Source organism: Myotis daubentonii, chromosome 4, assembly GCF_963259705.1.
Source record: "Myotis daubentonii chromosome 4, mMyoDau2.1, whole genome shotgun sequence".
Classification (NCBI taxonomy): domain Eukaryota; kingdom Metazoa; phylum Chordata; class Mammalia; order Chiroptera; family Vespertilionidae; genus Myotis; species Myotis daubentonii.
This window is the reverse complement of record NC_081843.1, coordinates 78,558,825-78,577,331: the sequence shown is the minus strand read 5'-3', so window position 1 is coordinate 78,577,331 and position 18,507 is coordinate 78,558,825. Positions and strand designations below refer to the sequence as shown.

The window sequence follows — 18,507 nt, the reverse complement described above, 5'->3', positions numbered from 1 at the left end:
CTCTTTGCTCCTTCCTTCCTTCCTGCAGATTTCCTTAGAGTCACCTCACTGAGCCCTTCCCTTACCACCTTGTATAGTATCACACCCCTTTGATTTTCTCTATTCTCCTAGCTTTATTTCCCTGAAACACTTTTAACCATGTGGCATAATATATACTTTTCATATTCACCTTGTTTATTTTTATATCTCTCCTCTCCCCCCAACTCCCACCCCTAGACACACACTCTAACCCAGTGGTCGGCAAACCACGGCTCGCGAGCCACATGAGGCTCGCAAGCCACATGTGGCTCTTTGGCCCCTTGAGTGTGGCTCTTCCACAAAATACCACGTGTGGGCGCACATGTACAGTGCGAAGTTGGCTTAAAACTTTAAGTAAAGTTTATTAAGTTAATTTTAGGGAACGTTGTGGAGTGAAAGAAGATGTAGTGTCAAGGATTGAGAAAGGCATGTTGAGATGATTTGGACATATAGAGAGGATGAACTAAAGAAGATAGACGGAACAAGCATACAAGACGAGTGTGGATGGGAAAGTTGGAAGGGGGTGACCTCAGCAAACGTACCTCAATCAGATTGAGGACGTTTTTAGCAAAGGCCAGCTTAGGAGTACCCTAATTAAGTTAATAACAATGTACCTACCTATATAGTTTAAGTTTAAAAAATTTGGCTCTCAAAAGAAATTTCAATAGTTGTATTGTTGATATTTGGCTCTGTTGACTAATGAGTTTACCGACACTGCTCTAACCTAAGCTCTAGAAAAACATCTTTGTTGGGTTTCTTCATGGCTTTATCCACAGGGCCTGTCACATATAGGCATTTACTTAGCACTGCTGAATGACTGGTGACTTGGGGCATAAATGATCTGGCCCAACTTGATGATCATAAGTCAGCCACTTGAAGGCCATGTGCAATATGAGCAAGCAGAGGAGGGCAGAGGAGAAGAGAGCAGATGTGGGGGTAGGGTGAGGAGGGGAACAAAGAGAAACTGTGAACTCCTGAGAGACAGGAAGGGTAGCCTTGATATTTGATTGAGGAATGGACCTGTTCCCAATTCTGACTCCCATTAGGCCTCTGACAGGTAACTTGTTTCCTGTCCTTGAATTGTCCACGTATGTCCACTCTTCCTTACAACAGCACTCTTTAACTTGAACCAGCCTGAAGGGAGAAGAGAAAGAAACAGCATTAGAAAAGGAATACACAGGCCAGAGCACCTATGACCTCACCTCGTGGGCCTTGCCTTAGGGGCCATGTAAATACTTGGCTCTTGTGCTGTTGGAAATGGAAGACTATTGGGCATTTCTTTGACCAGAGGAGTGGCATGCTGGTTGTTATTTTAAGGAGCTCCCTCTGGCTACTGTATGTAGAGAACCGTCATGGAGAGTTGTATTAGCCAGGGTTCTCCAGAGAAACAGAACCCATAGGCTATATCAAAATCCATATTGCAAGCTATACCACCTCACACCATTTGGATGGCTACTATTGAAAAAAAAAGCCAAAAAACTCGGAAAAGAAGAAGTGTTGGCAAGGATTGGAAAGCTTGCATGTTTTTAGGAATATAAAAAGGTACAGTCCTGTGAAAACTCTGTGTCTTAATGGTGTTTTCAATATTGAGGATTCTTAAAAAGAAGCATCCCTTTCAAATGTTAAGAACTGATGTTTGGATTTTCTGAGCACAGCCTGCCCTCTCTTACCTTCATCATCGTGCATGTTTGGTTCCCCACAATCCCCCTTCCTGGGTGAAGTCCAGCCAAGTGTCACCTCTCTCAGGCTCTCCCCAGTCCGTCCCCACACCCTCTGTCACTCCGACACTGTAATATAATTCCCACATTTGTTCCCATATCTGTCTCCACTATGAGGCTGTGCACAATTGTAGAAGAGGGTCTGCATTTATTTTGTGCGCCAGGGCCTGCTACCTGGAAAGCTCTCAGTACATCTTGGTCAAGTGATTGATTGAGCCAATTAGATAGGACAATCCCTATCTCAAAGATCAGAGATTCTCAATGGAGGGAGGGTGGACCCGCCACTCCAACCCCCACCCCTATACACACACAGGGACACCCGGCAATGTCTGGAGACATTTGATTGCCACAACTAAGGTTGGGGGTTCTACTGGAGCCTGGTGGATAGAGGCCAGAGATGCTATTAAATAGCCTACAACTCAGAGGACAGTCCACCACCACAAAGAATAATCTGGCCCAAATGTCAACAGTGCTGAGGCTGAGAAACTTTCATAGATTAAAAAAGAAAAATGAAGTCCTGAGATACACACACACACACACACACACACACACACACACACACACACACACAAAACACTTCTGTTATTTCGCTCGTTCTGATGATGCCTCAGCTAGGATGCGGTGGTACGTATTTCACCAGATTGTGGGCTCCTTCTCCAATAGCTGCAAAACTGAAATAGTCCCCGGAATCAAAGCGGCCCTAGCCCATTACCCTTAGAATTAGGTTACCTCTCCCCAAATCCAATGCTGAAAACAGCTCCTAACTTCTTGTCTTTCTACCCTTCCAAATCCTCTCAGGGATTTACATAACATTTAATATTAAATACATCAAGACTATCTTCATATTCATTCTAGAATATATGGGGTCACCACTGCTGGTAATATCTGCACCCATTCCCTCCAAAGCCACCATATCCTCAAAATATATAGACAAAACTTTTCCCAAGCTTGCTCCCATCCCCAACCAGAGAAATGGGAAAGAGAGAAGATACTCCTTGGATTCAGCTCCCTCCCCAGCAAATACACAGAAACATTGGGTAAATATTTTAACAATATTTGTCAAGTTCAAAAACAAGATAAAACTCAAAGTGCCGGAAATGAGGAGGGGCCCCTTGACGCTGAGTAGAATTGGGGTTTCGTGGCCCAAGGAGTAAGCAAACCTGGCCCCAGGTTTTCTCACAGGTTACAGGCTGGGCATGTAGGAAAGGGGGACAAGAGCAGAGGCCATAGTCCCTGCAAGTGGGGGAAATGGAATGGACTCCCTGAACAAAGCTGGAGTTGGGGAAACCTTTGTCTATAGTGCAAGGACTGGGCTTGGAAGCAAGTGATAATCCCTGTTATTGGAGTAAGAGTCAGCCTTGAAAAACCAGAACTGCCACGCCGTTCTGAGAGAGAGAGAGAGAGAGAGAGAGAGAGAGAGAGAGAGAGAAAGTTGAGAAACTGGCAAACCTCTTAGGACCCTGTCAGAAGTAAGCTCAAAATGGAGCTACAGGGCTGTCTCTGCAGCCCAGGCATGCATAGGACACTTGAAGAAGGTAATTTCTACTGCAGATGAGCTGAAAGCAAATAAGGAAATTCACTTTGCTCAGAGATAATCAACTGGTGCAAAAATAAGAGAAATTATACCCAAAGAACTACAAATATTAGGTTAATCTGAAAGTGATTTTAAAATGAATATGTTTAAAATGTTCATCAAGATGAGGCAGAAATAGAACTCACTGGGCAAAATGGGGCATTTTGAACAAAAAGCAGAGAAATTTGTAAGATAACCAAATGGAAAGTCTAATAATGAAAAAAATATTTTTTAAAATAGAATCTCCATGGTGGTGGAAGCAGCAGCTAGCAGCAGTCTCAGAGCCTCCAAAACAAAGCCCTACTGATCACTGATATAACGGGATTACTGAGAACTTAAATGGAGTATCAACATTTAAAATTTTTTAAGTTTTTCCAATTACTCCTAAATAGATTCTCTGACACCTTCCTTTCCCAGCAGGTAACTGATCTATAAGTACTTTCAGGGCAGCTTCTGTAACACTTACCATTTCAGGTTATTGGAATCATCTCATTTGGATAGAGTATTCCCCCCTTATCCATGGGGTATACATTCCAAGACCCCTAGTGGATACATGAAACTGCAAATAGTACCGAACCCTATAGATACTATGTTTTTTTTCTATACATGCATGCCTATAATAAAGTTTAATTTATACGTCAAGCACTAGTAGTATAACAGAACACTTATAACAACATATTGTAATAAAAGTAATATGAATGTGGTCTTTCTCTGATAACCAATGTGATCACTGAGGTGACTACTAGGTGACTAATGGCGGGTACGCATTCAGGGTGGACATGCTGGACACAGGAATGATACACGTCCCAGGTGGAAGGGGGCTGGACAGCACAACATTTCAACATGCTACTCAGAAGTAATATTGGAGGAGGAAAAGAATGGAAACTTCAGGAAGAATTTGCCCCATGGATGAATGATTGGCCTGCCTTAGGGGTCACGTGTGAAAGAAAGAAAATAGCATTTAACCCAAAGGGAAAGTTCTGAGTCAGAGATACCTGTTTCTCAACCGCCCCCCCCCCACCCCCCGCTCCAATCCTCAGCTGGCCAGAAAGGGAAACAACACAATTTCATTTAAAGATGTTTCTAATGAGAAACCAGGCCAGTCACCATCTAGCCGCTGAGGGCCGTCTATTAAAGGAAATGGGGCATGTTTACCAGGCTCAGACGGATGTGTTATGAGTGGTTATCTAAATGTGACCTCTAGCGTGCAACTTGTGTGGCACGTACAGAGGAAAACCTAGGTGAGTTGATGGGCCGGACACCAGAGAACCATGAAATGGTAGCGCTGGAAGGCATTAGAGAGCATCCAATCCAGTTTCCTGTTTTACAGATGAGTGATTACTGCCCAGGAGTGACGAAGTGACTCACCCAGGGTCAGTCACATAAATAGTGGCAGAGGTGGAACTGAACCCAGCTCTTCTAAGCCCCAGTCCAGTACCATTTCCTATACTCTTGAGAATATTCCCCATCAAATGCAGTTGGCTTTATGTAGGTCATTAGAGGACCTCTCTATGGAAGATCATGAAAGCTAAGTGTTTATTTACTGTGGGCTGAATTATAAAGAGGATGGTGACATCATTTATTTGATCTGAAGCAGTGCTGAATCTTAAATTGTTCATGCTAAGAATTGTTAAAAAGATTTCAAACTCTTTCCATATTTTCCCCATTACACACCACACATTTAAGTGACAGATTATGCCATTTCTTCGCAGCCCAAAATCCATAGTGATTTTCAAAGGAATGAAATGAGCCCATGTAATGGGAACAATCAGTCGGGGTGAAAATCAGATTCCCCGCCATGGCCATTGTGTGGGCAGCTGTTACTTTCCATTTCCTGTCCCTCCGCTCACAGCCAGCTGAGTGAAGCCAGAGGGCATCATGCCACCATGCATGCTTGTTCTCCAGCACACCCAGACGATTGAACCTGGCTCCTCTCTACCATCAGGGGTGTTGGGGTCCCTCCCTCTCAAATTGCTTCCAACATCTCTTCCACCTTCTAGTACCTTCTTGAATGCCCAAGGAGTGTTCAAAGTGTATGTGGATGGCATGACAAACAGAGTGTGACCCGGAGATCATGTTTCATGAGAGTTAAATTTCATCATCCTCTTATTCTCCCTTCTTCCTTTTATTTTTGGTCTGAATATATCTTTGTTGTCATTGCTTCACTTTTCAGGACTATGTAAAAGAACCAAAGTATGGCAGGTGAAGGGGGTATAGCCAAGAAACACCATCTTATTTTAAACCTTTAGAAGCTTTCCTTGGAGCAGGAGGGGTTTAAATGCTAGATCCCAAGAAAGCAAACACAGATGCATCATTCCAAGAAGTCAGCAAGGAAGACATAATCCTGTTTCTCAAATAAGTCCACTGGGATTGATGGAAAATTATCTCCTGAGAAGGGAATTGAAGGGCCAAGTGACAATAATGCTTACACTGGTCCTGTATTCGTGGATTTGGCCCTGAGTTCTCCAGAAAAGTTCATGTCATTGTCTGAAAATGTGTCATGTACTTTGTTACCCTTACTGTTGTTCTGGTGGTTATTATTTTACTTCTACTAAACCCTACAGCACTGCTGAGGACTTATCCTCTGAGCTAGAAAAATCCTAAAAGGTCTGTATTTGAGGCCAAACAAGAAAATCCTGCTGAAAATGGTTTAAACTGATAGCGGTTCTTCTCCCCAAATAAGAAGGCAACCAGTAGACACGGGGCTTCCTGCTCTGTCCTCCTTCACACATGGCTGCTGCCCTCCAGCCGGAAAGGACAGAAGGGCAAAGGAGCAGAAGAAAGGCGGTCAGGCCACTCACATCTGTCCCTTTTGAAGAGGCTTCCCAGAACCCATATCCAGTGATCCCACTCAGATCTCATTGGTCACATGACCATACCTGTAAATGAGTCTATAATGGTGATTGTTTTTGTTTTGTTTTGTTGTGGTTTTTTGGTTGTTTTTTTTGTTTTGTTTTGTTTTTGTTTGTTTGTCTTTTCCTCTTAAAGAGAGGAAAGAAGGGAGAAGAGTTGTGAGTCAGCTACAAGAGATCTTGGGTAATTCTATGACTCTGTCCTTCTGCCTCAAGCTAGATTATTCCCCAGACATAAATGTCTGCATGAGGGCATGGAGTGAATACTGGAATACAGACAGGGATCCCTTGCCCTGCTTCCCCTTCACAGCAGAACAAAAGAGCAAGATTTATCCATTAGAAAACATGCCGTGGGAGCTGCTTCACTGGGGTCAAACCTGTCCTCTCAGCAGCAAAGGTGATTATTTTTCTTAATTACCAGGGCTTTGCATCTTGTTATGTGAGCTGCCAGCGTCTTAATTTAGCTGATGACTTTCCACAGTCATTTTAGATTTATTTGGTACCTAATTTACTTAACATAGCTTTTGCTGTGAAAGTTAATCAGAAGCCCCAAAACTCTTAATAAGCTCAATATTTTACAGTGAACACCACCCTGAGGAATGCTTTATGAAAATGATGACAAGGCACAGGGTCTGTAGCTTTCAGAATCAATACGTTACCGACTAATGAATTAAGAAGGCCTTGAACTTACACTTCACTACAGGCTTCATGAAGCAGAGGCACAAATGAGCATTTGTAAATGGAGCTGGTCCTTAGTAGAAAAAGTCCATTAACCCAGCAGCTGGGTATAGGAGAACCTGTGCAGTGTTAGAAATAATGACTAGAGAACATATACTGCCTAGCCGGCATGGCTCAGAGATTGAGCGCCAACCTATGAACCAGGAGGTCAAGGTTCAATTCCCGGTCAGGGCACATGTCCAGGTTGCGGGCTCGATCCTCAGTGTGGGGCGTGTGGGAGGTAGCCAATCAATAATTCTCTCTCATCATTGATGTTTCTATCTCTCTCTCCCTCTCCCTTCCTCTCTGAAATCAATAAAAATGTTTTTTAAAGGACCATATACTATTCAATAATTAAAATGATCTTGCTTCTGCCACTATTTACTTAGCTATTTCTTTTAAGATGAAACTGTTTTATTTTCAGGTTTCTACTAGTCCTGGCTTTTGATATCAGTGGAAATCACAGAGTTAGACAAAAATGCCCTGTTGAAGTCTCTCTCTTCATGCACCTACTAGGGGTGAGTTCAAAATGCAGGAACCCATCCTTGTGTAATTTACAATCCAAGGCTGAAAATCCCAATGTAGAAAAATAAAGAGTAATCATGAAAGACATACCACTTAGAAATGTAAATAGCTGCCCCCCCATCAACTATACTGCTACCTTCACTACTAAGTAACTAAATAGTGCCCTGGAAAAAGCAGAAACTCGAGGAACATTTGCTGAATAAGCACATGGTTTTCATAGTGATGCTGAGTAAAAGGGAAGAAGGATGGGAATGGGTAGAATACCTGGGGAAGAGGAGGCACACAATATATCCTCATAGAAAAGCTAGGACTTCTCCTTTCCTCCCAGATAAAGAATTATAGACAACCTGAGATGAAAAGGAACAAGAGAAAACATTTGTCTGTAGGGTGGGGTGGGAAGACCAACCCAAACTTCTAGGCTCTAATCTGGAAGGCACAGAGGATGAAGAAGGATCTGAGAAATTGACATGTGAGCCCTAGGAGAGGCAGAGAGAGAAGCAAGGGAGTTAGGAGTTAAAAGATGTGACACATTCCTGGACTCTGAGCCTTGGTTCCCTCATCCCTAAAATAAGAATAAGAATAAGAATAATCCTTGCTCCACTATTTCAAATAGGTGTTGCGGGAATTAACTGAAATGATGTGTATGAAAGTGTTTTCAAAACTTTAAAAACACTGTGTTAATGCTGTAGGTCCTTCTGGCCCGGGAACAGGTGAGCAGGTGCTCTCCAGAAAGAACTCCGCACAGAGGCAAGTCACCAAGGGATTGTGACCCGCAGCTATAAATAGCCCGGGGGCACTTTAAAAGGTTGCGGTAGGAGTCTCAGACACCCTGTATTTTTAGGGACCCACACTTCCTGAAATGTTTTCACATAAAACGTGTTCATTGCCAGGGAGACTTTACCAGTGTAAGGAATCAGGAGTCTTGGACTCAAGGAATTAAGGGCTAATTAGGCACATAAGACAGCAGAGCCAGGATGAGGGCTCAAGCCTCCTGGCTCCTAGTCTAACGTTCAGGAAAACCCTCCAGCAGATTTAAACCGTTAGCACAGTTTCCTTTGTTAGTGAACAGGAACACGGAGAGCTATCACTTTCCTGCACTTCTGCTACCTCACCTAAGGACAGTTTCCACAGGGAAAGTAATAAGCACCATGTTCCATCTAAATTGGTCTCCTTGCTGCAAAGCTGACTCCATCTATTTCCAGGAGGAAAAAAGCTGGGCGCTTGTGGCTCCCCATGGAGTTCTGCAGGAGGATTGGACCAGAGGGGAGCATCACAATGGGCCAGCCTGCCCCGGGTTCATAATGGAAGAGGCAGACCTGCATTAGATTGTGGATTGAGAGGCTCTCTGCTTGGAGCTAGATTTCCTTATCTGGGAGCTGGGCAGAACGCTGATTTAGGTTTTTATGCTAAAGAGTTTGTCTTAATCAGTTCAGGCTGCTACACCAAAACACCATAGACCGTGGTTTAAACAACAAACATTTAGCCCTAACTGGTTTGGCTCAGTGGATGGAGTGTCGCCCTGTGGGCTGAAGGGTCCTGGGTTCGATTCCAGCCAAGGGCATGTGTCTTGGTTACAGGCACATCCCCAGTCGAGGGTATGCAGGAGGCAGCTGATCGATGTTTCTCTCATCGATGTTTCTGACTCTCTGTCCCTCTCCCTTCCTCTCTGAAAAATCAATAAAATATATTTTTTAAAAAAAATAAACAACAAACATTTATTTCTCATAGTTCTGGAAAACTGGGAAGTCCAAGATCAAGGCGCCAGCAGGTACGGTGTCTGCTGAGCACCTAGCTTGTAGGTAAGTTACCGTCTCCCATAGCCTCACTTGGCAGAGAGACAGATCACCTCTCTACGGTCTCTTCCTACAAGGGCACTAGTCCCATTCCTGTGGGCTCCACCCCCATGAACTCATTACCCCACCTCCAAATACCATCACATTGGGGCTCAGGCTATGACATGTGAATTTCAGTGGGAAACAAACACGCCGTCCATAACACAGTGATGAGTGGTTTTTCTTCCTTACTTTCCTGTTTGACCCAATGTTGATTCTTTCTGATTTATATCCCTCTAAAAAGTGTAAGCAATGGCCCATTTTTTGTTTCAATTACACAGACTATTTTCCTTCCTACTGAAATGAGAGTAGAACGAATGTGCAATAAGATAGTTTTGTGAAGTAAGCACTGAAACTAATGAAAGCGTGTTGCCTGACAGAGGTGACCTCCTTCCCCCTTCATGGTGAAAGTAGCTAGCATTACCAAGGCAAATGTGTATTACGAACTTATTACCAGGGAACGACACGTGCATAATTGATACATGTACATATTTTTGTGGATTTCTATGAACCTTAGAAAACCAACCTGGAAATATCCTTCATTCGCTTTTGTAGTCTATACTACACAATTACTTAACTATGTAATAATTCTTTCCACAAGTTAATTTTGAAAGCCTTTCGAGTTGAAGATCATGCACTAAACCTCTTTTATGACCCCCTACAAGTCCTAACACAATCTTAAGCATGTAGAAGGTGTTCAAGAAATATTTTTAATTGGTTGATTCCAGTAGGTAAAATATTAATAACACATAGCTGGAGAAGGAGGGTCCAGCTGATGAAGAGCTCTAAGTGCCATGTCAAAGGAGGTGACAACATCTGCAGCTTAGGAAGATGCCTCTGATGGTCATGTGGCGAGTGGGGCTAGAAGGAGGGGGAGGGGGGAGTGGAGAGATGATAGTAGCAGGGAGATCTTTTGGAAGCTGTTGAATGGTCCAGGTGGGAAAATGTCTAAATCTTGGCAATGACAGGGGATGTGCAACAGACAAGACAGATGCAAGAGATACATAATAAGTACAGTTAGTGGGCCCTCGCTGAAGTGGGAAGGGCAGTGGGCAATGATTCCTAGGTTTCAGACTTGAACAGCGGTGTCATTATGCAGAGTAGGAAATGCAGCATGATGCAGACGCTGCGAGTGGGAAGAAGTAAACTATTTCACGCTGGACAGTTTGAGTTTTGAGGCCAGGAGGGAATCCAGGTAAAAATATTTAGTTAGAAGTTATAAATGGGAGGGCCAGTATCAAAGAGAAGAAGGACGTTTGGACTATGGATTTCAATTTTGGAGTTGTCAGCGAGTGGGTGGTAGTTAAAGGCATGGATGTCAATGAGGGAGCGAATAAAAGAGGATGTTAAGAATCAAGGCAGACCCATAAGAGAACTTGAGAAAGAGCTATTACAGGCACAGAAGGGACACTGCGTGATGCCTGAGGCCTGTGCAGGTGAGAGTGCAAGATGGTGACTACAGGTAATAGACCCAAAGGCCCACGGTCTCAAAGAGGTCAAAAAGCTGGGGAAAGGGAGTCCCCAAAGAGCAGCATCCAGGGGAAGGGGGATAGTGTTTGACCGTGTCTTTTTGTACCAATGTCTTTGAAACACGGGTTTAAGCAAATTAGGATCACAACCAGACCTTCTCTAAGCCCATCTAGTGCTCCCTTGTCAGACATGGTTTGTGCCAAGAGGATCACAGTGAGAGCTTTAGTTAGGTGTCTAGCAAACTGTTGGAAAATAATCAAGACCAATGCATATCATGAGCTGATCTGCATGAGGAGGAAGCTTTGAACATGCTCTCTGGAGGAAAGAAAGAGACCTGAGGTGCCTGTCCCTTGCCAGGACCCAAGGATGGGCCATTGAAGCCCCGTGGAGAGGACTTCGGGAAAAGGCAGAAGCGCTGTTGTCTTGAAGAACTCTCTCACTTATAGAGGCTCAAGTAGAGTTGGGGACAGAGTTCAGGAAAGACGCCCCTCCCCATTGCCCCCAGAGCACAGCAGAGAGATGAGACCAGAGGAAATGTGAGACCATGAGGTCATCTCGTGGGGCTTCTGGCTCGGGGGCCCAGTGCCAGTGGCAGAGGGAGCCACCGGCCATGCCCACTGTGCTCACTGACTGTGCTGCAGCAGGCACCCTTCATTGAATGAGGGCTTCAGACCATGATGAGGGGACTGGAGGGAGACATGAGGGAACTCTGGGAGTTCCTATAAATATACCCAGGTGTCCCAGAAGTAACTGGCAGACATTTTTTGACTGGGGCAGAGAAAGAATTTGGCCTCTTTTATTTGAAGGCAGGAGTTAAATTTGCGATTTAAAAATTCCAAATCAAAGGCTGGGAAAACCTGCCTTGGTTTATGGTGGAGAGGCCGATCCAGCCCAGTGCTGCTTGACAGCTGCTGGGAAACCAGAGGCGGGTCGGTGGTCTTCAGGGCCCCAACCTAAGTCAGATCCAGCCTGGGTAGAGCATGCCGCCCGTGGGCATGGACAACGACTTCCGGCCAGACCTACATGTCTCCAAAGGCCAGTTGATCAAGCTTTGATTTTAATTGTGTCCAGCTCATCTTCAGGATTTTTAACTATTATTATAAACTTGTTTTAATTTTGCACCTTTATCCTTAGCTATTTTACGCATGGGTGCAAAAGCAACATACATATCTAGGATCTTTGTCAGTTTGAATTAGGGTTGCCAGATTTAGCAGATAAAATACAGGCTATCCAGTTAAATTTGAATTTCAGATAAACAGTGAATAATTTTTAGTATAAAAAACTAGCATGCAATATTTGAGACATATTTATACAAAAATTATTCATTATTTATGTAAAATTCAAACTTAACTGGGCGTTCTGTATTTTATCTGGCAGCTCTACTCGGACTAGATCTTTCCCTAGAGGGCAGAGCAACAAAACATCTGGACTAAAGGAAAAGTTCTGTGGTCCTATTTCCTGCTGAGTAAAACTGCAGTGGCTGATTGATTTGTCTTCCTTAAAACGTACTCCCCATTTACTTCCCCAAAGGATGAAAATGGCATCCAATAAAAGGCACAAACCATCAGGTCATTAAAACAGAGTTAGAAAATCAAAGGAAACACAAAGGGTTGGGGGAGTTTGAAATCCAAAAGCCTAGACTGATGTGGTCGTGGTTGACCTGTACTTTTGTTAGCCCAAAGCCAAAAGAAGAGACTAGCTAATACAAGGTCACAGGCGATTAAAGCTTTTCTCTGGTCCTAATTGTTAGAGGACTCTTCATACAGAATAGAATGCTCGCCAGTGTGGCCCCCACCGTATGGCAGGTTAAGGATCCCGAACATCTGGAACACCTGGACGGGAGGCTCAGCTCAGCCTCACACCATCACTTCAGATCTCTCACCTCATTTATTTATCTGTAACATGACTTGCCCTGCTGAACACATTACAAATGTAAGATATTGTTACTGGAGCTGGGACTAAGGGTATTAACACCAGCAACAATAATGTGTCCTGTGAGGGTTTTATAGGAGGCACATAAACATTCTTCAAATGACAGTTATTACATTAGCCCTTGATTTTAAAAGACTAGGACACACGTTAGTAATGATGTAGCGTTTCAGCAAAGCCCTTCTCACAAGGTGGGTCGCAGAACCAACATCATCCTGGCTGACCTCTGTGCTCTTGAATTTGCAGACAAGGTGCAGCTCAGAGCTGGCTGTGGGCGCTGCGACTTCACAGAGCACAGGTACAACAAGTCACTTCTCTTCCATGTGCTAATAATCTCCCCGGCTTAAGCTGAGAATAAGTTGTCTCGACCAAAAAGCAAGACAAACGCAAGGGGAGCACCCATCCGAACCCAAGGCAGCGCTGCAGGCGGTGCTTCTCTCAAGGAATTGGCCACACTTGGCCAGAGCGGAAGGGAAGATACATGTCTGTGGGCTCCACTGGATTTGCAGGCAGACTTTGGAATGCAAATGCTTCCTCACTGAGAAATGGCTGCCAGGAGCCGCGGAATAGCAGCGGCACTCCCACTGGGTCCCTTCTGCATCGGCCACATTTGTAGGGTGCCCTCTTCTCCTTCAAGGGAAGAGGACTCCCATCTTGCTCACAGAATTCCTAGAGAAAATATGCTTCATTTTAGAAATAACAACATAATAATAATAATAATAGCAATCATTAGATACTGTACTGTTTCATATGCCTGACCTCATTAAGTCCCTGTAAGAAGGTTCTATTACTACTCCCATTTTACAAAGACAAAAGAGGCCTGAAGATGATCCTATCTACCAGGTGGGTATGGAGAAAAAAGACCCCTGGGGTTCAGGAAAGAAGATTGTTCATTTCTGTTCTTATTCGCAAGGCTGGTTTGCTGTAACTGAGAGAGGTGCAAGGCCTGAGGGCCAATTATTCACAAAGTTAAATAGCAATTAAGTACCTACGATGAGAGTAGCCTTAAACTAATCACAGGGGAATGCTCAGATGGCTGCTGTCTACACACCTTACAATCTAGTTGGTCTACAAATTAACGGAGGTAGAATATACCTGCCATCGGAAAGGAACCTAGAAGACCTTGGGTCAGACTATATCCCTCTGACCAACAGCCTTTCAGATGGTGAATGTGAATATCAAAGGCAGCCAGAGGCGCCTGATGAGGGGACCTTGCTTGGTAACTGCTTCCCCAGGAGGGAGTGGATTGAAGCCAAGTGTAATTCTCGGGGCTTCAGGATAGTTTGGCCCAGCGGGCAGGCCATTATGCTGGCGCCTTCAAATGAGGTCCCTGATTCTCCTGGCTACATGAAGGCCTTTCAAACTTGGCGGGGAGGGGGGGGGGCGCTCAGGGGCGGGGATGAGAGGGGAGGTTCAGAGTGACCTCATCCCATTGGAGACACTGGCTCACCTTATTTCCCATCAAAAATAGTTACCATCACCCCCTGGATAGAGGGCAGAGGAGAGGGGGTGGGCACTGTAACTCATTCTAAAAATGGACAGCACTGGTCAGTGAGTGGAGGAGTTTGGCCGCAGAGGTAGGGGTGGGTGGCTCTTCTCTCCTTACAAAGGGTACTCCTTAGCTGGAGTCAGAGCCAGGGAGTGCCACCAAGAGCCACAGCTGTGGAGGAAAGACACACCGGCCCTCCACGGGACACAGAGCTCCCTGGACAACCTGTGGCTTTCTCAGCAGGCACCTCTGGGTGCTCCGTCTTCCCGGCCAGGGGCCTGCACTACAGCGAGCTCCTGCTTTGCTTTGCGTACTTCTTGCATTTTTAAACAGCAGTTTCTCGGAACAGAGCTCGATTCTCCCTTCCCGGTGGCCTTTCTGCACAAACAGCAGATTGCCCGCTTCTGTCTTCTTAATCAAAGGAAGGAGAAACATGCTAATCGTGTTATTTTCCTCTTCCTTCTGCTGCAATGAGCTGTGGGAGCCAAGGGCCCTCTCTTCTCCTCAGCCTCTCCCCATGCTGACGCCCTACATGGGTGATTTCCCTGGGGACGTTTCACCACGCCTGCTTCCCTTTGGTGTCTTTTTTAAACAAAACCTTGGTTTGGTGTTTGTTTTGTTTAGATCTCTACTTTTTTTTTTTACTTCCTGGGAGTCAGGTTGCCATGCAGTCACTGGGAATGTCTTGATTTCTACTTTCCTGTATATTAAAGACCCCAAACCAGGTTGAAATCTATGGAGACCATCAGCATAAAATTGTGCTTATGCCTCTTTTTCCCAGGGCCGCTGCCCCACACAACTCCAGAGGCCATCACTACACAGGACTGTGTGTCTATCGATAGTGACACAACGTGGTGCATAGATGTCATGAAAAACAAACAACCTTAGGCCACAAAAATCTTTTTATTCTCATGATCACTTGTTTTGAAATGTCACATATAGGTTCCCTTCCAAATCTCTTTGCTTGGTGGCATATACTCTGAGTAGTCCACCCACTGAACAACCCACTGAGCAGCCCACCACAAGGCTGCTGCCAACTCACTGCTTTGGCAAGTGCCCCAGGCACCAGAGAACTAGAATGGGCACACTAAATCCTGAGAAAGAAAAGAATAAGATGAGCACTAAGACTTGGCTTCTAGAAGAGAATTAACACCTGAAATCAAAACAGGCCAGATTCAAATGCCTTCCATCAGCCTTGCAGAGTTGTTTGGTGAGGCCATACATAGTGATAATGGGGGTTCTCTGCCCCTGCTAGATTCTCAGTTTACATAATTTGACCTAGGCCTACCTGTTGGGGCTGCCCTGGGGAACAGTGGCCTGGCAGGTCTCCGCCCCTTCCCAGCAGGGTAGAAAGGGGGGGCTATGGCGGGTGTATTAGTTGGCATCTAACCAGAAAACCGAAATCACGCAAGTACTTACAGAAGAGAGAATTTAATGCAGGAAATAGGTTACACAGGTTTCTTGGTTAAGAGCCCCAAAAGACCCAGAGACAGGATTTGAATGCAAGTAGTTTAGCTGGGAGGGGATCCTGGAAACTTACAAGTAGAGAAGTAAGATGGGCAAGAGAAGGAGGCCAATCCAAAGGGTTCATTATCAAGCACATCCTCCATGTGTTTGGGAACCAGTGTGGAATAGCTTCAGGGTGTTTATCTGTCAACACACCTGAGTTGCAGCTGCTTCGGGGAACATCAATTCCCCAGCTCGCTCTAAAAACACACTGAGCCCTAACCGGTTTGGCTCAGTGGATAGAGAGTTGGCCTGCGGATTGAAAGGTCCCAGGTTCAATTCCGGTCAAGGACATGTGCCTTAGTTGCAGGCACATCCCCAGTGGGGGGTGTGCAGGAGGCAGCTGATTGATGTTTCTAACTCTCTATCCCTCTCCCTTCCTCTCTGTAAAAAATCAATAAAATATATTTTTAAAAAATTAAAAATAAAACAAAAGCACACTGAGCATGCTCCATGGGTCAGAACAGGACTCGGCCAGCAGGTCTCAGGTGTTCCGGGAAGCAGCCTTTGGTTTGTAAACAAAGAGCAGCTCATGACACATATAAACAAACCACTGAAATTCTCCAACACATCAAAAAACAATCTTAATTTTGCCTCTCTGACCAAAAAATAGGTATCATTTTGATTCATTCACACTGTACAGCATTTGTTGTTGGCTATTGTCATTTTTTTTTATTTGACAATCTAAGGGAAAAGAGGTCAGTGCCCTGACTAAATAGTCCGGTATCGCATGTTTTAAAAATTCTCATGGCTGACCTGCACCACAGTGTCTGTGACAACAGATAAAAGAGCCAAAGCCGAACAATAGAGAGTGAGGCCACCCAGAGAAGAGCAGCAGCAGAAAGTGTCTACCAATTCTAGGCCAGAAAGACAACCTTGGGAAGCCACGTTCCTGGGTTGGGAACGCATGGTACGAGCTGGAGCCAAGAAAAAAGGGATGAGCCTACAAGAACAGAACAATGGAGAGGATGCATCCACTCCAAAGACACTGCCCGAAGCGGAAGTGGGGGCAAATACCTCGATTTCTCTTTTCCTCCCTCCCTCAGTCTCTCACCAAAGGCCAAACCTGGCTGGGAGCCAGCTAACAGGGGAGCTGGAAAATGGAGCCTTCAGAGGTTAGCGATCTCCTCTCTCCTTGAGCAACCCCCTTCCCACCATAATACAGAGCAAAGCAGAGAAAGGGTAAGGCCTGCGTCTGAAAGCAAACTGGCCGACGATGGCAAGGGAGGGTGTGAATTAGTCTCCCGCCCCCTCCTCTACACGTGCTCCCCTTACAGTAAGAGGGCGAGGAAGATACAGCGACCTAGGAAGATACAGCGATCAGGGCCTACGTGCTGGGGGGATAATAAAGGTGATACCCAAGTGTTCGTTAACCATTTGATCCACATGGGTTGACACCCACGTCTCTAAGAGCAGGTCAAGGACCATGGTGTGGAGGGGGACTCTCCAGGAGAGGAACCCTAATCTGCCCTGTAGGGACTTGGGGGAGAAGTACAAAGATGGCTGTGGTGACACTGCCATGTTATCCAAGTCCATTCACAGTGTAGCAGCATTTTCTAAACTATATCCTGCTAAATAAATGTAATAACCAAACATTATACACTCTTCTGGAAGATTCAAAATGTATATTATCGGCTCTGAGAAGTCTTACAGAATTTCTCAAAACTTCTTGGAGTCTAGAACACCACCCTCCCCATTTTTCTTAACGTGGAGTGCCTCTTACATCTCAAAGAAAAAATATTTTCTAGCACAGACTTTAAAACCTTAAACTAAAGAATTTGCAATTAGAAGAGTGCTGAAATCTCTAGGAGGGTATAATATAAAGTTTCTGGTGGGGTCTTGGACTAAAAACAAGTAGGATGAGCCACTAAAGACTGTAGCATGCACTGGTGTCCGGAAGCCAACCTGCACTGGCTCGGAAGAGCCAATGTTCAATTTCCTGGAATTTTAAGAGCTGGTTGCTTAACACAGCCATTATTAAAAATTAAGTCCTCTGAACTTATAACTGAATATATTTTATTAAAAACAGAGGTAATAAGTATTCAAAACGCATCACTCTGTAATTATTTTGCTATTATCTGTGTTCTCCGGTGATTGCTGTCTATTGTGTCAGTAAAGTGGAAATACTGTATGGTGCCGGTGCTACTGCGCTTCTCTTCCCAACTCTGTGTTCAGTGATGGTACATTGTTAGCTTGAAATCAGTCATGATGGGACTATTTACACCATGGAAATCAGAAAATGCTATACCTCAGGGCTTGATATATTATTTTATTGTTTATCTAGACCCGTGGTTGGCAAACTGCGGCTCGCGAGCCGCATGCGGCTCTTTGGCCCCTTGAGTGTGGCTCTTCCTAAGCCTTAGGAGTACCCTAATTACGTTAATAACAATGTACCTACCTATATAGTTTAAGTTTAAAAAATTTGGCCCTCAAAAGAAATTTCAATCGTTGTACTGTTGATATTTGGCTCTGTTGACTAATGAGTTTGCCGACCACTGATTAAAAGTCTAGATTCTAGACTTTTAAAATATAGAGAGAATGTTAATAATGTAGATTAAGTTGTTGTTTTATAGGCATGGCTCTGTGAATAGCGCACACAAAAAAGTTGAGATGTTCTTCCAGTATTCAAAAACTGTGGGGAGGCATGGGACTTGGTTGGAATGTCTGTAAGGAGGATTCTCCGAAAGGTCGGGGCCTCTGAGGGGACCTTGCCTAGGGCGGCAGCCCCTACCTTGACTTGTCCAAATAAATCCGATCCCCCAGGGTGTTTTGCTAGAATCTCTATGTTTAGTCTTTAAAGATCTGACCTTGTAGAAGCATATACTTTCTCAAGGATACTTACCCTGATAATTTTATCTAGAGGTTAATTTTAGTTCAA

The 18,507-nt window shown here is 44.6% G+C and overlaps 1 long non-coding RNA gene across 1 annotated transcript in view; it reads right to left on the bottom strand.

Moving 5' to 3' along the window:
• Positions 1 to 499: 499 nt before the first annotated feature.
• Positions 500 to 18,507, bottom strand: part of LOC132232434 (uncharacterized) — a 40,097-nt gene continuing 22,089 nt past the window's right edge. Inside the window, exon 5 of the long non-coding RNA XR_009452424.1 lies at positions 500 to 1,152. This is a non-coding gene — a long non-coding RNA (uncharacterized LOC132232434). The remainder of the gene's footprint in view (positions 1,153 to 18,507) is intronic.